The 17,654-nt window shown below is 47.7% G+C and overlaps 1 long non-coding RNA gene across 2 annotated transcripts; it reads left to right on the forward strand.

The window, feature by feature from the left end:
- Positions 1-2,430: 2,430 nt before the first annotated feature.
- Positions 2,431-17,428, forward strand: LOC139363735 (uncharacterized). Of its 2 annotated transcripts, none has more exons than XR_011624578.1 (2): positions 2,431-2,561; positions 14,698-17,428. It is a non-coding gene; the product is annotated as an uncharacterized lncRNA (long non-coding RNA). The 2 variants fall into 2 exon arrangements; XR_011624579.1 differs by lacking the exon at positions 2,431-2,561 and adding an exon at positions 11,412-11,507.
- Positions 17,429-17,654: the final 226 nt, after the last annotated feature.

Here is a 17,654-nt window from a genome sequence, read left to right on the forward strand (position 1 = left end):
AAAGTCTCCCTCTTACCTCATCCCTCAGCTGTCCCTTCCTCTCCCAGAGCAGCTGGCCAGGTCACCAGTTTCCAGTGTTTCCTTCCAACTACGCTAGGCCAGGAGTCAGCAAACTTTGTCTGTAAAGGGCCAGATCGTAAATACTTTAGGCTTTGTAGGCTTATGGTCTCTGCCCCAACTGCTTAACTCTGCCATTGCATTGCAAAGGCAGCCATAGACAATATATAAATGAATGAACGAGGCTGTGTGCCAATAAAACTTTATTCATAGACACAGAAATTTGAACATCATATCATTTTCAAGTGTCAGGAAATCTTCTTCTTTAGTTTTTCAACTACTTAAAAATCTAAGCACCTGCCGGGCGCGGTGGCTCAAGCCTGTAATCCCAGCACTTTGGGAGGCCGAGACGGGTGGATCACGAGGTCAGGAGATCGAGACCATCCTGGCTAACACGGTGAAACCCCGTCTCTACTAAAAAAAAAAAAATACAAAAAACTAGGCTGGGCGAGGTGGCGGGCACCTGCAGTCCCAGCTACTCGGGAGGCTGAGGCAGGAGAATGGCGTGAACCTGGGAGGCGGAGCTTGCAGTGAGCCGAGATCCGGCCACTGCACTCCAGCCTGGGCGACAGAGCGAGACTCCGTCTCAAAAAAAAAAAAAAAAAAAAAATCTGCACTTTGGGAGGCCGAGACAGGCGGATCACAAGGTCAGGAGATCGAGACCATCCTGGCTAACACGGTGAAACCCCGTCTCTACTAAAAAATACAAAAAACTAGCCGGGCGAGGTGGCGGGCGCCTGTAGTCCCAGCTACTCGGGAGGCTGAGGCAGGAGAATGGTCTAAACCCGGGAGGCGGAGCTTGCAGTGAGCTGAGATCCGGCCACTGCACCCCAGCCTGGGCAACAGAGCAAGACTCTGTCTCAAAAAAAAAAAAAAAAAAAAAAAATCTAAGCACCATTCTTACCTCCCTGCTGTACAAAGACAGGTGGCAGACTGGATTTGACATGTGAACTGGAGCTTGCCCACCCCGGGTCTGTGTGGATGAAAACTATGGATGTTCTTTCCCCTCTTTTTTACATGAGGGGAACATGCTATGCTAAAGTACAATATATCTCAGTTTGCAATATATCTCAGAGATCATGCCACATGAGTTCATACAAAAGGTCGTCGTTTTTGCCTTTGGCATAACATTACATTATATTCCACAGTAGTGTATTTTACCATAATTTCCTTAGCCAATCACTTATTTATGGGTGTTAGGCTATTTCCTTCTGCTACTTAAAAACAATGTTTCATTGAAAACATTGTACATATTTGTACTTGTTTTATTGAGACATAGTTAATATACCACATAATTCACGCCTTTTGAGTGTACATGTCAATGGATTTTAGTATATTTAGAGAGTTGTACAACCAATTTTACAATAAATTTTAAAACGTTTTAATTACTTCAGAAAGAAATTCCACACCCCTTAGCTCTCATCTTTCAGTCTCATCTACACTTCCAGCTCAAGACAACCACTATTTTCTGTCTCTATGGATTTGCTTATTTTGGACATTCATATAAATGGAATCTTACAATACATGGTATTTTGTGAATGGCTTTGTTGCTTTTGCATAAACTCGTTCAGACTTATCCATGTTGTAGCATGTGTCAGTACTTCATTCCTTTTGATTGCAGAATAATGTTCCATTGGATGGCTATACAGTATTTTATTTATCCGTTCACCAGTTCTTGGGTTGTCATTATAGTAATGCTGCTATGAACATTCATGTATGAATTTTTGTGTGAAAACGTGTTTTTATTTCTGTTGGTTACATACCTAGGAGTGGAATTGCTGGATCACATGACCATTCTATGTGAGGAACTGTCAGATTATTTTCCAAGTGGTTGCACCATCTTACATTCCCGTTTGCAGTATATGAGGGTTCCAATTTCTCCACATCCTCACCAACATTTGTCTTTACATTTGGTTTTGGTTTTTTTAGACAGAGTCTTGCTCTGTCGCGCAGGCTGGAATGCAGAGATGCGATCACGGCTCACTACAGCTTTGATCGCCCAGGCTCAAGAGATCCTCCTGCTTCAGCCTCCCTAGTAGCTGGGACTACAGGTGTGTGCCACCATACCTGGCTAATTTTTAAAACTTATTTGTTGAGACAGGGCTTCCTTATGTTGCCCAGGCTGGTCTCAACCTCCTGAGCTCAAGGGATCCTCCCACCTTGGCCTCCCAAAGTGTTGGGATTACAGGTGTGAGCCACTGAGCCTGGCCTCTTTTAAAAAAAAAATTATTATTATACGTATTCCAATGGGTATGAAGCAGTATTTCATAGTGGTATGGGGAAGGATGTGGTGGGGGTGGGTGGGTAGGGGTGTGTGTGTGTGTTTAACCAAATATATTCTTTTTTGTTTTCTTTTTTTGAGGTGGAGTTTCATTCTTGTTGCCCCGGCTGGAGTGCAATGGCATGATCTTGGCTCACTGCAACCTCTACCTCCCGGGTTCAAGCAATTCTCCTGCCTCAGCCTCGCAAGTAGCTGGGATCACAGGCATGCACCACACGCCCAGGTAATTTTGTATTTTTAGTAGACACAGAGTTTCTCCATGTTGGTCAGGCTGGTCTTGAACTCCTGACCTCAGGGGATCTGCCTGCCTCGGCCTCCCAAAATTCTGGGATTACAGGCATGAGTCACCATGCCAGGTCTTTTTTTTTTTTTTTTTGACAGAGTCTCACTCTGTCACCCAGTTTGGAGTGCAGTGGTGTGATCCTCGGCTCACTGCAACCTCCGCTTCCCAGGTTCAAGTGATTCTCATGCCTCAGCCTCCTGAGTAGCTGGGATTACAGGCACATACCACCACGCCCGGCTAATTTTTTTGTATTTTTTTTAGTAGAGACGGGGTTTCACCATGTTGCCCAGGCTGGTCTCAAACTCCTGAGCTCAAACAATCTGCCTGCCTTGGCCTCCCAAAGTGCTAGGATTACAAGTGTGAGTCACCGTGCCTGACCTAACCAAATATATTCTGAGAGTAGCTTTTTAAAATGTATATATCTTGGAAATATGTTTGTGTCGTTATCTGGGGATCTTCTTTGTGCTTGTTAAATGCTGCAAAGTGCCAGAGCATGAATATAGCCCAGTTTAGCCATTCCCTAATGAATGCTATCTTGGCTATCTCCAAAAAATACATACAACACACAACACAGCAATGGACATTCTTATTTTGCCTTCTTGTGCATAGAGCAAGCATTTCTTGAAGATAGTCTTAGAAGTGGAATTGCTGGATTAAAGGGTTATGTACTTAAAATTTTTGGAGCTATTATAATCTATCCTCTGAAAAAGCTGTGCCAGTTTACACTCTACCAGTCGTATATGAAAATGCTCACTTCACTACATCTTCGCCAGCCCTGGATATTAACCCTTTCATTGGTGGCAAAAAGCATTTTGTCTTAATTTGCATTTCCCTGATTAATGTGAGGCTGAGTACAGGGCCATGCCGCGACCCATGGCACTCCTCCTTGGCGCTAGGGTGCTGCCCCTTCACCTTCCCCTTCACTTCTGTGTCTTCCATGGTCCCCAGCACAAAGCTGAATGTAGTAGGCACTGATCAATATTGATGGAGTTGGGGCACTGTGATTTTTGCATCCTATCTGATGAAAATACGGTCTGAGACTCTACAAAATTCTGCAGTGTCTTGTTAGTCTTCCAAGATTTAATTGCAACTGTTAGACCTTCTGTCTGAGCTGTATTGTCTTCTAAGCCTTGAAAAAAAAATTAGGAACCCTTGACTGGTCTAGGGAGTAATTCTTTAGTAATCAGCAGACTGACTATGACACCTGGTCAGGACGGACCATGGGAGCATTTCTTTTTTTTTTTTTTTTTTTGAGACGGAGTCTCGCTTTGTCGCCCAGGCTGGAGTGCAGTGGCCGGATCTCAGCTCACTGCAAGCTCCGCCTCCCGGGTTTACGCCATTCTCCTGCCTCAGCCTCCCGAGTAGCTGGGACTACAGGCGCCCACCACCTCGCCCGGCTAGTTTTTTGAATTTTTAGTAGAGACGGGGTTTCACCATATTAGCCAGGATGGTCTCGATCTCCTGACCTCGTGATCCGCCCGTCTCGGCCTCCCAAAGTGCTGGGATTACAGGCTTGAGCCACCGCGCCCGGCCGGGAGCATTTCAAAATAGGTCCTAGGATCCCAGAAAGCAGAACTGCTGGAAACTTCCTGATAACATTATTCAGACGGATGATCCCGAAATGAAAAAGACCTTAGGGGTCAATTAAAGCCATCCCATTGTACAGAAAGGAAGACTGAGGCCCCAGCTAGAGAAATGACTTGCTCCAGGTCATGTAGCTAAGCAGGAGTAGGGCTGGGAGTGCAGCCCAGGTTCTGATCTCAGGCTGGTGCTCTTTCTTTAAAATGTGTGGAATCGGAGGAGTCACCTCTAAACTCCTCCTCAAGCCCCTCGACTCCTTACTAGAGAGTGTGACTTTTCCCAGAAGGCAACGCAGAGCAGGAATAAAGGTTTTCAAAACAGCCCAGGATTCAAATCCTAGCTCAGCCACCGGGCTCTAGTTCCTGTACCCTCTGATCCTCGGTGTCTTCCTCTTTCATATTTAATATTACCTACTTCACAGGATTATATTCCTATTTAGGATTACCTACCTTCCAGGGTCATGTTGGTGTAAATAAGATAAATACATTGTCTCACACACACTTGTAGTAAGCACTCAGTTGTGGCTATTATTTTTTTCCTCTAGTTCTCTTCTTGGCTGAATCAGCTGTGTGGGTATGAAGATTAATTTGTCATAGGGTAGGAAATTCCAGGTTCAAATTCCACAAAGTTCAGTGGATTACATGTCCCTGGCTTTGTCTCTTCATTTGACTTGGCTTAAGTTGCTATCTTCCAAGTTGTTCCTTTAGTAAACCGTCATTCTCAGCAGAAGGACCATCCACTTCCTTGTTTATCGCCACTTCATAAGTTAGAAATAGTTGAGAACAAGACTTTGGTTGAGCTCAGTTGTTCTTTCAAGCTGGGCTTCCATCAGAATCACTTGGGGCAACATTTTTAAAAGCATCAGGGCCGGGCGCGGTGGCTCAAGCCTGTAATCCCAGCACTTTGGGAGGCCGAGACGGGCGGATCACGAGGTCAGGAGATCGAGACCATCCTGGCTAAGACGGTGAAACTCCGTCTCTACTAAAAAATACAAAAAACCTGCCGGGCAAGGTGTCGGGCGCCTGTAGTCCCAGCTACTCGGGAGGCTGAGGCAGGAGAATGGTGTGAACCCAGGAGGCGGAGCTTGCAGTGAGCCGAGATCCGGCCACTGCACTCCAGCCTGGGCAACAGAGCGAGACTCCATCTCAAAAAAATTTAAAAAAATAAAATAAAAAAGAAATAAATAAATAAAAGCATCAGGTCAGCGTAATGGCTCACGCCTGTTATCCCGGTGCCTTAGGAGGCCAGGGCAGGAGGATTGCTTGAAGCAGGAGTTTGAGACTAGCCCAGGTGGTCTACAAAAATAAAAAATAAAAAAAAAATTAGCCTGGCTTGGTGGCATGTACCTGTGGTCCCAGCTACTCAGGAGGCTGAGGTGGGAGGATCACTTGAGCCCAGGAGGTTGAGCTATCATTGCACCACTGCACTCCAGCCTAGGCGATAGACTGAGACTTTGTCTCAAAACAAAACAAAACAAAACAAAACAAAAAAATACGAATGACTGGACCTGGTCCCCTCCCTTTTCCTGATAAAATTCGTTGAGTGGGGCCCACTCTCAACGCAGGTGATTCTGATGGAAGCAGGGGCAAGATGCACTGGTTTCCCCCAGTGTTTTTCAAACTTTAGCATGATCAGAATTGCCTGTTGGGCTGGACCTGTGAATTTGCATTTCTAACAAGCTCCCACATGATGATAGTGATGAGGCTGCTGCCAATCTGAGGAGCACACTTCGCTGACACAGATGGACATGAACCTGAGTGGACTTCTATGGGCTCTTTCCTTCCCAACATCCTGTCCTCAGCTGCTAGCAGCTCCTGACATGCCTTTGGAGAACTGCCCCTCCTTAACCCTTAGACCAAAACATGTAAGTGACACTCACCCACCTCCCAACTTCAGAGGCAGGCACAGGGGCTAGGTCTGGCCAATCAATAGAATCTACACCCCAGCTCCACCGAGTGATCAGGTCAGCGATGCACATGTCACTTAATACAGTCCAGTGAGAGTCAATGCTGGGACTTCCGCTGGAGCCCTGGGGAAGAGGTGTTAATTTGGCAAGGTGTGAACCTGACACTGCTGGTGGCCACATTGCCTTTGTCCAGGAAGAGCCTGCCTGAAGAGGAAACAGTCAAAGGAAAACAGAAGAGACTAAGAGAGACCGAGTCTGGATGACAGCCTTTTATTCCCAGGATCCAGCCAAGCCTGAGTCTAGATCTAAATTTTTCAGGTACATGAGCCAATAGATTCCTTTTTTACTTAAGCCAGTTTGAGGTGAGTTTTTGTCATATGCAGCTCAGAAAGCTCTAACAATGTGGACATCTCCAGCGCCTTTTCACCCAGAGAGTATGATTCCAGCTTCTCCCCTGGATGCTGCTTCCATCGGGCAGTGACCTTCAACAAGGCCCCAGAACTGAGCAGCAGAACTCAAAGGTCACTTAATCCCATCCCCTCCTTGTTTATATGGGAAGACCCAGGGCCCAAGAGAGGCAAGGACTTGCCTGGAGTCATACATGCAACAAAGCCAACTGTGATATCAGCCCTGGCTCTGTCAATAAATACACCCATACCAGAGGGGTGATAACAGCAGAGGTCAAGTCTCCTTCTCAAGGACAGTCCCTGCAGGGACAGGGCCTCACTTCTTTAGCATGAAAAAGGGTCTTATTGACCTTTTCTCAATATCTCAGTTTCTCTAATTACAATTAAAGAAACACGCTCATAAATGTTGTTACTCTTAATCATAAACGGAGTGTATAGACATGGCAAAAAAAATGTTCAGGGGACACAGATGAGCAAAAAGGGAAAATAAAACCTCCAATAATCTCAGTATCCTAGCTAACACTGCTAACATTTTGGAATTTTGCATATTCTCTCTCTCTCTCTCTCTCTGTATGTGTCTGTGTGTGTGTGTAGATTTGCCCTGGGGAAGGGACCCAAATTATCCTCCTGAAGAATGAATTGGGGCACATCATTTTTTGTTTTCTGAGACAGAGTCTCTCTGTCACCCAGGCTGGAGTGCAGTGGCACAATCTCCACTCACTGCAACCTCCCCCTCCTGGGTTCAAGCCATTCTCCTGTCTCAGCCTCCTGAGTAGCTAGGATTACAGGCATGCACCACCACGCCTAGCTAATTTTTATATTTTTAGTAGAGATGGGTTTCACCATGTTGGCCAGGCTGCTCTTGAACTCCTGACCTCAAGTAATTCACCTGCCTCAGCCTCTCAAAGTGCTGGGATTACAGGCATGAGCCACCAAAGCCAGCCCAAAAGGTACATCTTGAAGGTGAGAAAGGGAGAGCCCTCTTTGATTCTCTGGGGTTTGTCAGACAGGTTCTGCAAGCACCAGAAACTAAAGAGAAGGGGTGTTGTTTTCGTTTGAAGACCAATGGAAATTTACAAAATTGATGAAAGACTAGAAGAGCAGATGTAGGTTAGCAGAAATTAAGGAAACTCTGAAGGGCCAAGAAGCAGGAAGCAGGAAAAGCAGTCACTGCCTTGAACAGGGACATAGGTCAGGATGCTGTAAATGGCCCCTCCACGACTGCTATTGCTACAAAGACAATGGCCAGAAACCATTCCCTTCTCCTTGCAGAGTCAGAGTCCTGGGAAATAGGATTTTAAATAATGCATTTCCCACTGATTTGCCCAGGAGGTGAGGGGAGGAAGGATCTGACTCCTTTGCCTTCAATTGGAGGAGGCTAGCGGTGGGAGGCAGGAGCCAAGAATGACCGCTTTCCCAAGGCAGTGGAGAGAGGAGACATTTCCCCTTAATGGAACGGGGGTGTTTACTGGAGAAGGAACGGGTGCTGTACAGCCCCAAACCAAGAACTGCCCACTAGTGCAGCCTAGAAAGAACAAGAGCTTGGGAGGCCGCTGCTTCTAGGAAGAGTTTGTACCTGAGCCTGGAAACTGGTCCCAACCTAGCTACCCTAGCACACTGTTGGTAAATGCACAAACAATTGTATTTGAGTGTATATATACATAAATAAAGAGCTGTAAAACTAGATGTTCAGTGTGTAACGGAGTGACCATAGCTATGTGGGACATGTCTTTTCCCTTTCTCAAAGGCCCCGGAGTAACAAATGCAGAGCCAGCCAAATGGAACATGCCTGGATCAATAAAGTGGTTTCTATAGCAGGTACAGGCTGCACCTGGGCCTGGGCCTGCAGATGTTAGCTTCCAGGCTCCTGCAGATGTGGTCGCAGAGGACTGCCTCTAGGCAACAGAGTGGCTTCTTTTCAACAGTGCCCTCATGTGGCAGTGCCAGAAACTGCAGGGCGCCTAATGATGAGGCTTCCTAGGTTTTTGTCCTTCAGGATGAGGGAACTAGCAGTACCCCTTTGGACTAAGTAAGTATCCTAGACTTATCCTAAGAGGGAGTGTGCCAACTAGGGAAGAGAGTCGTTTTCAGAAAAGGTGGGCCGGATGTGGCGGGTCAGGCCTGTAATCCCACCAACTCAGGAGGCTGTGCTGGGAGGCTGAGGCAGGAGGACCACTTGAGACCAGGAGTTCAAGACCAGCCTGGGCAACATAGTAAGTCTCTCATCTCTAATAAATAAATAATAATAATTAAAGTAAAGAAGAGATGGGAGAGAAGCTCAAGTCATTAAATTTTAGTAATAAAAAATCATGGGGCAAAGCAACCTTCCATGTGAAAACCGATTCACCAAAATCATTTGGGTGCCAATCTTCTACTGACAGCCCTTGAATCCATCTCACAGTTTTCCATCACGCTTGACCATGGGTATATCATGCACCTGCTTGTCCACTGCCTTGCTCAAGTTCAAATATACTAGGTCACTGTTACTTGCTTGTTAAAGAGGGAGTTTAGGGACTCAGTAACTGAAAGGAAGAGGGTGAACAAAACCCCTGCCCTTCAGCGTCCGCTTTGATCCTGGACATGGTTTGTAGGAGACTCCCACTGCACTGGAAGTCCGGAGTCTCGATCCTTGGTCCCAACTTGGCCATTAACCTGCTGTGCAATCTTGAGCAAGTTGCTGCAGCTCTCTGAGCTTCTCGTCCCTCCTCATGCAAAAAACCTCTGCATTGCCTGCACCAGGGGCCTGCTTTGAATGAAGTTAAGGCTGTAAAAACCTAGAAAAGACAAAATAGATAAGTATTAACAATAAATAATGTGGGGAGATTTTTTTACTGCAATAATGGCTTTTCTGTGTCTGCAGAGTTGGAGAATGAAATACAGTTCCGGGTCAGGAATAAAACAGCTCTTAAAGGATCTCTTTCTGTGTGTGTGGTGTGCATGGTGTGTGTGTGGTGTGTGGTATGTGTGTGGTGTGTGTGTGTGGTGTGTGTGTGGTGTGTGTGTGTGGTGTGTGTGTGGGGTGTGTGCGGTGTGTAGTGTGGTGTGTGTGTGTGGCATGTGTGTGTGGTGTGTGTAGTGTGTGTGGTTTGTGTGTGTGGGGGTGTGTGTGGTGTGTGTGTGGTGTGTGTAGTGTGTGTGGTTTGTGTGTGTGTGGTTTGTGTGTGTGTCCATGGCGTGTGGTGTGTCTGTGGTGTGTGTGTGTGGTGTGTGTGGTGTGTGGTGTGGTGTGTGTGGCGTGTGTGTGGTGTGTGTAGTGTGTGTCGTTTGTGTGTGTGTGGTGCAGTGTGTGTGTGTCCATGGTGTGTGGTGTGTGTGTGGTATGTGTGGTGTGTGGTGTGGTGTGTGGTGTGGTGTGTGTGGTGTGTGGTGTGGTGTGTGTGTGGTGTGTGGTGTGTGTGGTGTGGTGTGTGTGTGGTGTGTGGTGTGGTGTGTGTGGTGTGTGTGGTGTGTGTGTGGTGTGTGGTGTGTGTGTGGTGGGTGGTGTGTGTGGTGTGTTTGTGTAGTGGGTGGTGTGTGGTGTGTGTGTGGTGGGTGGTTGTGTGGTGTGTTTGTGTGGTGGGTGGTGTGTGGTGTGTGTGTGGTGTGTGTTGTGTGTGTGATGTGTGTGGTGTGTGTGTTGTGTGTGGTGTGTGTGTTGTGTGTGGTGGGTGGTGTGTGTGGTGTGTTTGTGTGGTGGGTGGTGTGTGGTGTGTGTGGCGTGTGTGTGTTGTGTGTGGTGTGTGTGTGGTGGGTGGTGTGTGGTTTGTGTGGCGTGTGTGTGTGGTGTGTGTGGTGTGTGGTGTGTGTGTGGTGTGTGGGGTGTGGGGTGTGTGTGTGGGGGGTGTGTGTGTGGTGTGTGTGGTATGTGTGGTGTGTGGTATGTGTGTGGTGTGTGTGTGGTGGGTGGTGTGTGTGGTGTGTTTGTGTGGTGGGTGGTGTGTGGTGTGTGGTGTGTGTGTGGTGTGTGTGGTGTGTGGTGTATGGTGTGGTGTGTGTGTGGTGTGTGGTGTGTGTGGTGTGGTGTGTGTGTGGTGTGTGTGTAGTGTGTGGTGTGAGTGGTGGGTGTGGTGTGTGTGGTGTGTGTGGTGTGTGTGTGGTGTGTGTGGTGTGCGGTGTGTGTGGTGTGTGGTGTGTGGTGTGTGTGTGGTGTGTGTGTGGTGGGTGGTATGTGTGGTGTGTTTGTGTGGTGGGTGGTGTGCGGTGTGTGTGTGGGGTGTGTGGGGTGTGTGTGTGTGTTGTGTGTTGTGTGTGTGTTGTGTGTGTGATGTGTGTGGTGTGTGTGTGGTGTGTGGTGCGGTGTGTGTGTGTAGTCTGTGTGTGGTGTGTGTGTGGTTTGTGTGTGTGGTGTGGTGTGTGTGTGGTGTGTGTGGTGTGTGTGTATGGTGTGTGGTGTGTGTGTGTGCGCTCAAGTGTGTCTACATCTCTCTCCCTCCATGCTTCCTTCTGTCTCTCTGTCACTGTCTCTTCTGCTTGTTCTCTCTCTTTTCTCTCTCCCCTTCTGTTTCTCTGTGTCTTCCCCGCCCTCACTTTTCCCAACCTTTTCCCAGTCTTGGCCTAACCAGAGTTGAAGTGTTTTCACCGGTGGCAGCTCAGAGCCCTTTTAAACCAGGTCTTCCCTTCCTTAATGACTGTGGCTGGCAAGAATGGACCAAGTCAAGATGGCCTCTGGGTTTTTCTGGGGCTCTGGTTCCTTGCATGGAAAGCAGAGCGTTTCAGCTGCTTACAAATCCCAGGAGGATGTGAAAATGGGACCACGGTGGCGGAACAGAGCAGAGAGGCCCTGGGTTACTGCACTCAGTTCTCCGGGTTGCAGGGGGCAGGGGGAGGAGAGTGGAAGGGAGGGGAGGTTCTTTCCCATGCTGTTCTTGTGATAGTGAGTAAGTCTCACGAGATCTGACTTTTAAAAACGGGAGTTTTTCTGCTCCCTTTTGCCTGCCGCCATCCACGTAAGATGTGGCTTGCTCCTCCTTGCCTTCCGCCATGATTGTGAGGCCTCCCCAGCCATGTGGAACTGTAAGTCCAATTAAACCTCTTTCTTTTGTAAATTGCCCAGTCTCAGGTATATCTTTATCAGCAGCGTGAAAATGGACTAATACAGTGCCCTTGAACACATTCATTCTTCTTGCTAAGCCTCAGTTTCTCCATCTGTAAAATGGAAAGAATAACCTGCACTTCATCAGGCTGCTGTGAGGATTGAGTCTGTGTATTAGTCTGTTCTGGTATTGCCATAAAGAAATACTTGAGTCTGGGTTATTTATTTATTTATTTATTTATTTTATTTAGTTTTTGAGACGGAGTCTCACTCTGTCGCGGCTGGAGTCCAGTGGCATGATCTCGGCTCACTGCAACCTCCGCCTCCCGGGTTCACACCGTTCTCCCGCCTCAGCCTCCCGAGTAGCTGGGACTACAGGCACCCGCCACCATGCCCAGCTGATTTTTGTATTTTTAGTGGAGACGGGATTTCACCATGTTAGCCAGAATGGTCTGGATCTCCTGACCTCGTGATCCGCCCACCTCAGCCTCCAAAGGTGCTGGAATTACAGATGTGAGCCACCGCGTCCGGCTGAGACTGGGTAATTTATAAAGAAATGACGTTTAATTGGCTCATGGTTCTGCAGACTGTACAAGAAGCATAGCGACTTCTGCTTCTGGGGAGGCCTCAGGAAACTTGCAATTATGGCAGAAGGCAAAGGAGAAGCAGGCACATTTTACAGGGTTGGAGCCGGAGGAAGAGAGCAAGGAGGGAGGTACTATGCACTTTTTTTTTTTTTTTTTTTGAAACGGAGTCTCTCTCTGTCGCCCGGGCTGGAGTGCAGTGGCCGGATCTCGGCTCACTGCAAGCTCCGCCTCCCGGGTTCCTGCCATTCTCCTGCCTCAGCCTCCTGAGTAGCTGGGACTACAGGCGCCCGCCACCTCGCCAGGCTAGTTTTTTGTATTTTTTAGTAGACACGGGGTTTCACCGTGTTAGCCAGGATCTCCTGACCTCATGATCCGCCCGTCTCGGCCTCCCAAAGTGCTGGGATTACAGGCTTGAGCCACCGCGCCCGGCCGGTACTATGCACTTTTAACAAACAGATCTCACAAGAACTCGCTCGCTGTCATAAAGACAGCATCAGGGGATGGTGCTAAGCCATTCATGAGAAACCACCCAAATGAGCCAGTCGCCTCCCAGCAAGTCCCACCTCCAGCACTGGGGATTACAATTCAACATGAGATTTGGGCAGAGACGCAGATTCAAACCATATCACTGTGTGTAGGGTATCTGACCTGCAATTACAGTATCATAATGGCCATTTACAGAAGGATCACTTTTATCATAATGACCATTTACAGAAGGATCACTTTTATCTGTGCTTCATTAGACCAGGATCTCAGCGATGCCCAAACAATGCTGATGAAGGGGTGAAACTTCACAGCATTTCCTGAGAAACTTTTTGAGAAATACAGATTCTCAGATCCATCCATGGAGATCACAATTAAATAGATCCGAGAAAGGTTCTGTGTATTAGCCAGGACTCTTACAGTGGCAAGTAGCAGAAACACATCAGGTAAAACTGGGTGAAGCAAAAAACAAAACAAAAATAAATTTATTGGCTCATGTACCTGAATAAACTAGGGGTATAAACTTCAGGCATGGCTGAATCCAGGTGCTCATAACATGACACCAGATGTGTCTGCCTGCCTCTGTTTTTTTCAGCCTCTCTCTCTCTCTCTCTCTCCCCCCCTCCCCCTCTCATCTTTTGTCATGGTTTGCCTCTTTGTTGGCTTCATTCTTAGCCACCAGTTCCAAGATGACAGCCACCAGCCAAAAGCCTAAAGTCTCTGAGAAAAGAGAACGTTTATAGCGTTGACAAAATTCTGGGGGCTGCCACTCCAGCCTCTGGACTGATCACTCTGTCTGTGACTGGTCAGGCCTAGGGAAACGCTTGTGCCTGGAGTTTCAAGGGACCAAGCAGGGTCTTCACTCACACCACATGGTTGATGTGTGGGGTAGGTATGGCTCTCAAGAGAACATGGAAGCTATCCTTGGGGGAAGAGGAAATAGGTTCTGAGCAGACAAAAATGCTACGGGGCTCAGCATCGGCATTTCTCACCAAGTCATGCAGTTAATCCTGATTCCCAGGCAAGGTTGGGAATGACCGCTGGATAGAGCGCTAGTTTTAGGCCTCACTGGGGCTGTAGACTCTCCTTCCTCCTAGGAAATCTTAAACTAGGGAATAAACAAAATAGATTAAAAAAGGCCCTGTCCTGGTAGAAACAGGGCCTTGGGGGCCTCCTATCATCTCCCAAGTAGCCCTTAAGACACCTCAGGGTCTCCCTGAGCTACCTTTGCAAAGCTCCAACTCTCTGATTGCATTGCTTTCTCAAACCCCTTTGGCTCTGATTCTTCAACCCTGCTTTTGGTACAACGGGCCAGGGTGAGGCTCAAAGAGCTCACCCAATGCTGTCACCCACTGCAGCCCCCACCCACATCTTAGAAGTCAGTGAGCCAGTGCCAGAGGAGTAAATAGGGACAAAAAGAGCCAGTGGCTGGCTTAGAAGGTGCGTCAGACATGCCACATTGGATGCTTCTAGCTTTGAAAGCCTATATTGGCTTGAGGCCAAATGACTTCCTGGGCTCTGCAGAGTCACTAGGCCCTGGGGCTGCGTGGGTGGTAATGACCCGTCTGGCTGCCAGTGACGGAGGAGATGGCGACAGTGCTGCATCGGTTGTAGCAGAGGGAGATGCTACAGGGATACGCTGGCTGGGGAGATGTGGCGGAGGATAAAGTCAATTTCACACTTTATTAGTCAGTTCAGGGCCAATTGAGGCCATCCAGAAACTGGGCTGAGGCCCCAACTCTCCCTCCTCCCTTCACCAGCAAGAAAAGCCTCTTTCGCCTGAAATTCTTCTTGTCAAAGGAGTAGTATTTCTTTCTACTCAAAACCCCACAGCATTCAAACAAGGAGTTGCAATTCTTTTTATTCTGCAGGAGATGCTGCAGTTGAGAGAGGCCTGCAAGCTAAGAAGTGGGCAAATGGTGGTGGGGTGTGGAGGTTGAACCATGTTTTTAATTCATTTCTTCATTCCTCCATCATCCATTCAGCATATGTGTCTGGGAGCCTACTACATGCCAGCAAACTGAGCTTGATGCTGAATGTGAATAATTAATAATAATAATAATGGAGTCCTCATTTCTGTACTTGTTCATTTATTCAACAGCTTTTCACTGAGTGCCAACCACGCAGTAGACATGGTGCCAGGCTCTGGGGATGAAGTGTGAACAAGACAGACATGGACCCTACCCTCATGAAGCTGACTCAGTGGGAGAGACCTTCAAGTGAAACAGTAAAACAGCAACCTCAACAGAGAGGGAGAAGGACCTGAGTAGAAGGCTATACAGAAAGAGCACCTAAACCAAGCAAGGAGGACTTCCTGGAGGAAGTGACATGTCACTGAGATTTGAAGGATAGTTTAGCAGGGGTGAAGGAGAGTGGGGAAGATGAAAGAGCACGGGCCAGAGAGAGCAATAGAGAAACTTCAGCTCAGCCAGGGCAGAGAGTTCAAGTGGGGGTTGGAGGGGACTAATAGAGGTTGGACCATAAAGCCTTGGAAGGAGTGACAGAGTGAAATCTGTGCTTCTGAAAGCTGGCCCTGGTGGTGACCTTTCGAAGAGGGAAGGCAGGAGGAACTGGGCTGGAGATGCATTGAGAGGCTATTGTAGGATAGGAGATGCATACTCATGGACCCCAATGTGGGGCATTCGTTGGCAGTGGGGATGGTGAAAAGTGGGTGCTTTGGGGAGGTCTGAGGGACGTCATGCTCTGCTGTGGCTCCCTGTAGTTCAGACAGTTGGGTACAGTGGACAGAGACTAGACTTCCAGTCAGATGAAGCTGAGTTCAGAACCTGCTCTGTTCTTAATTCCCGTGTAGCCCTCGGCAAGTCCCTGGGCCTTTGGGCCTCCGTCATAGGATGGGACTCGTTATAGCCATCTAGTGAGATGACAGTGCATTAAAAAGTGTGCACACAAGGCATCTGGAAGGGACATGAAGAGAATGATAAGCAGTCAAAACTCAGCCCAGACCGGCAGTAGTGGCTCATGCCTATAATCCCAGCAGAGGCGGGGGCATCTTTTGAGGCCAGAAGTTTGAGACCAGCCTGGTCAGCAAAGTGAGGCCCCTTCTCTACAAAAAATAAAAAATTAGCTGGGTGTGGTGGCGCACCCGTTGTCCTAGCTACTTGGGAGGCTGAAGCAGGAGGATCCCTGAGCCCAGGAGTTCCAGGTTGCAGTGTGCTAAGATCATGCCACTGTACTCCAGCCTGGGCAACAGAGTAAAACTCTATCACACACACACACACACACACACACACACACACACACACACACACGAAGAAAGAAAAAAAAGAGAAAACCTCAGCCCATGGGAAAACATCTCAGTGCAATCCATCCACTTCTCCGCTGCATTAAGCAAACATAGTCACTGAGCTGGTGTCCTTTCCTTATGCACTGGGGTTGAGATATTAGCTCTGGATTTCTCTCTGTGCCCTTTCTGGTCAATTGATTTCACAGGACCTCAGTTTTCTCATATGTAGAATGGGGATAACAATACTTACATTGACAGGGCTATTGCAGAGATTGACTGAAAGATGCCTGTAAGGTGCTTAGCACAATGCCTGGTATGTAGTAGCTGTTGAATAAATGATCATTAGGATTCTCATTAATATTCTCCAGTCTCATCATCACCCATCAAGGTAACCTAAGCACTGGCTTTATGCCAGATTCTGTGCTGGGTGTCAGAGATGAACAGAAGATCATGAAAATGTCTGTGAGTATTTTTAAATGTTTACTTGATGTAACTGCTGTGGTGTGTGTGTGTGTGTCTCAGTCAGTCTTAGCCTACATATCAATCAACCCTAGGGCATAGCTACTGTTAGTATCAGCTCCATTTTACAGAATAGGAAGTTGAGGCTCCGAGAAGGTAAAGAACTTTCCCAACATCATGCCAATCTGCCTCTCGAGGGTCTGGGGTCAGCATCCCAAAGGGAGCCAGCCTCTCTGCTGAATCGGCTCTACCCAACTGCCACTCAGGACCTCCTTAGTTGCAACTGACAATGACCCCATGTGGCGGTCAAATGCTCTGGCAACTAACTGCGTGGGTTTGAATCCAAGCTCTGCTGCCTAGCATCTCTGTAACCTTGGGCATGTTATTTAAAGAACTGTTCCTCAGTTCTTTCCCTGCAGAGGGAATCACACGGGATCGTTGTGAGGGGACGGCATAAAGGAGGCAGTCATCCAAAGCACCTGGCCCCAGCCTGGCATGCACAAAAGTTCAAGAGATGTTAGCTATTATTCTTAAGCAAAAGGGGAGTATATCGGTGCCTGTAAACAAACTACAGAAAAAGCAGCGGGGAGTTGAGCTTGGGTCACTGAACTATGGGACTTGCACGCTATCAGAAGGGTCTGTTGGTGTCTCTGTGCCTCTCTCTCTTGGTCTTTCTCTGCCTCTCACAATTTGTCTCTCTGACCCTGTCTTATTCTATTACTCTTTCTTGTTTTTCTCTGTTTCTGTCCCTCATTCTCTCTCAGCGTCGCTTTTACTCAATCCCGCTCATTCTCTATGGTGTCTCCTTCTCTCTCTCTCTGACACTGTCTTCCTTGTGTCCTCTCTGTCTCTCTCCACTAAGGTATTTTTTCTCTTCTCTTCTCTCCTCTTCACATGCCAGCTTCATTCTCTTGGGCCCATGTCCCCAAGATGTGAGACCGCGGGCCTCAAGTAGGGTTGCCAGATAAAATGCCGGGCAACTAGTAAAATGTGAATTCCAGACAAACAGTGAATAATTTTTTAGTATAAGTATGGTCCCAAAATGTTGCATTGAATAAGAAGGATACAGACCCTGCCTTTGAGAAGCTTATTTTCTGGTGAGTGAGTCAGACAATAAACAAATAAACAAGAAAACAAGGAGTGATCTGTTCTGTAACGAAAATAAGACAGGACCGTGCACGGTGGCTCACACCTATAATCCCAGCACTTTGGGAGGCCAAGGTGGGCAGATTGCTTGAGCCCGGGAGCTTGAGACCAGCTTGGCCGATATGATGAAACCCCATCTCTACAAAAAATACAAAAATTAGCTGGGCATGGTGGTACAGCTCTTCGGGAGGCTGAGGTGGGAGAATCAC

Source organism: Macaca nemestrina, chromosome 6 (assembly GCF_043159975.1).
Source record: "Macaca nemestrina isolate mMacNem1 chromosome 6, mMacNem.hap1, whole genome shotgun sequence".
Lineage (NCBI taxonomy): Eukaryota > Metazoa > Chordata > Mammalia > Primates > Cercopithecidae > Macaca > Macaca nemestrina.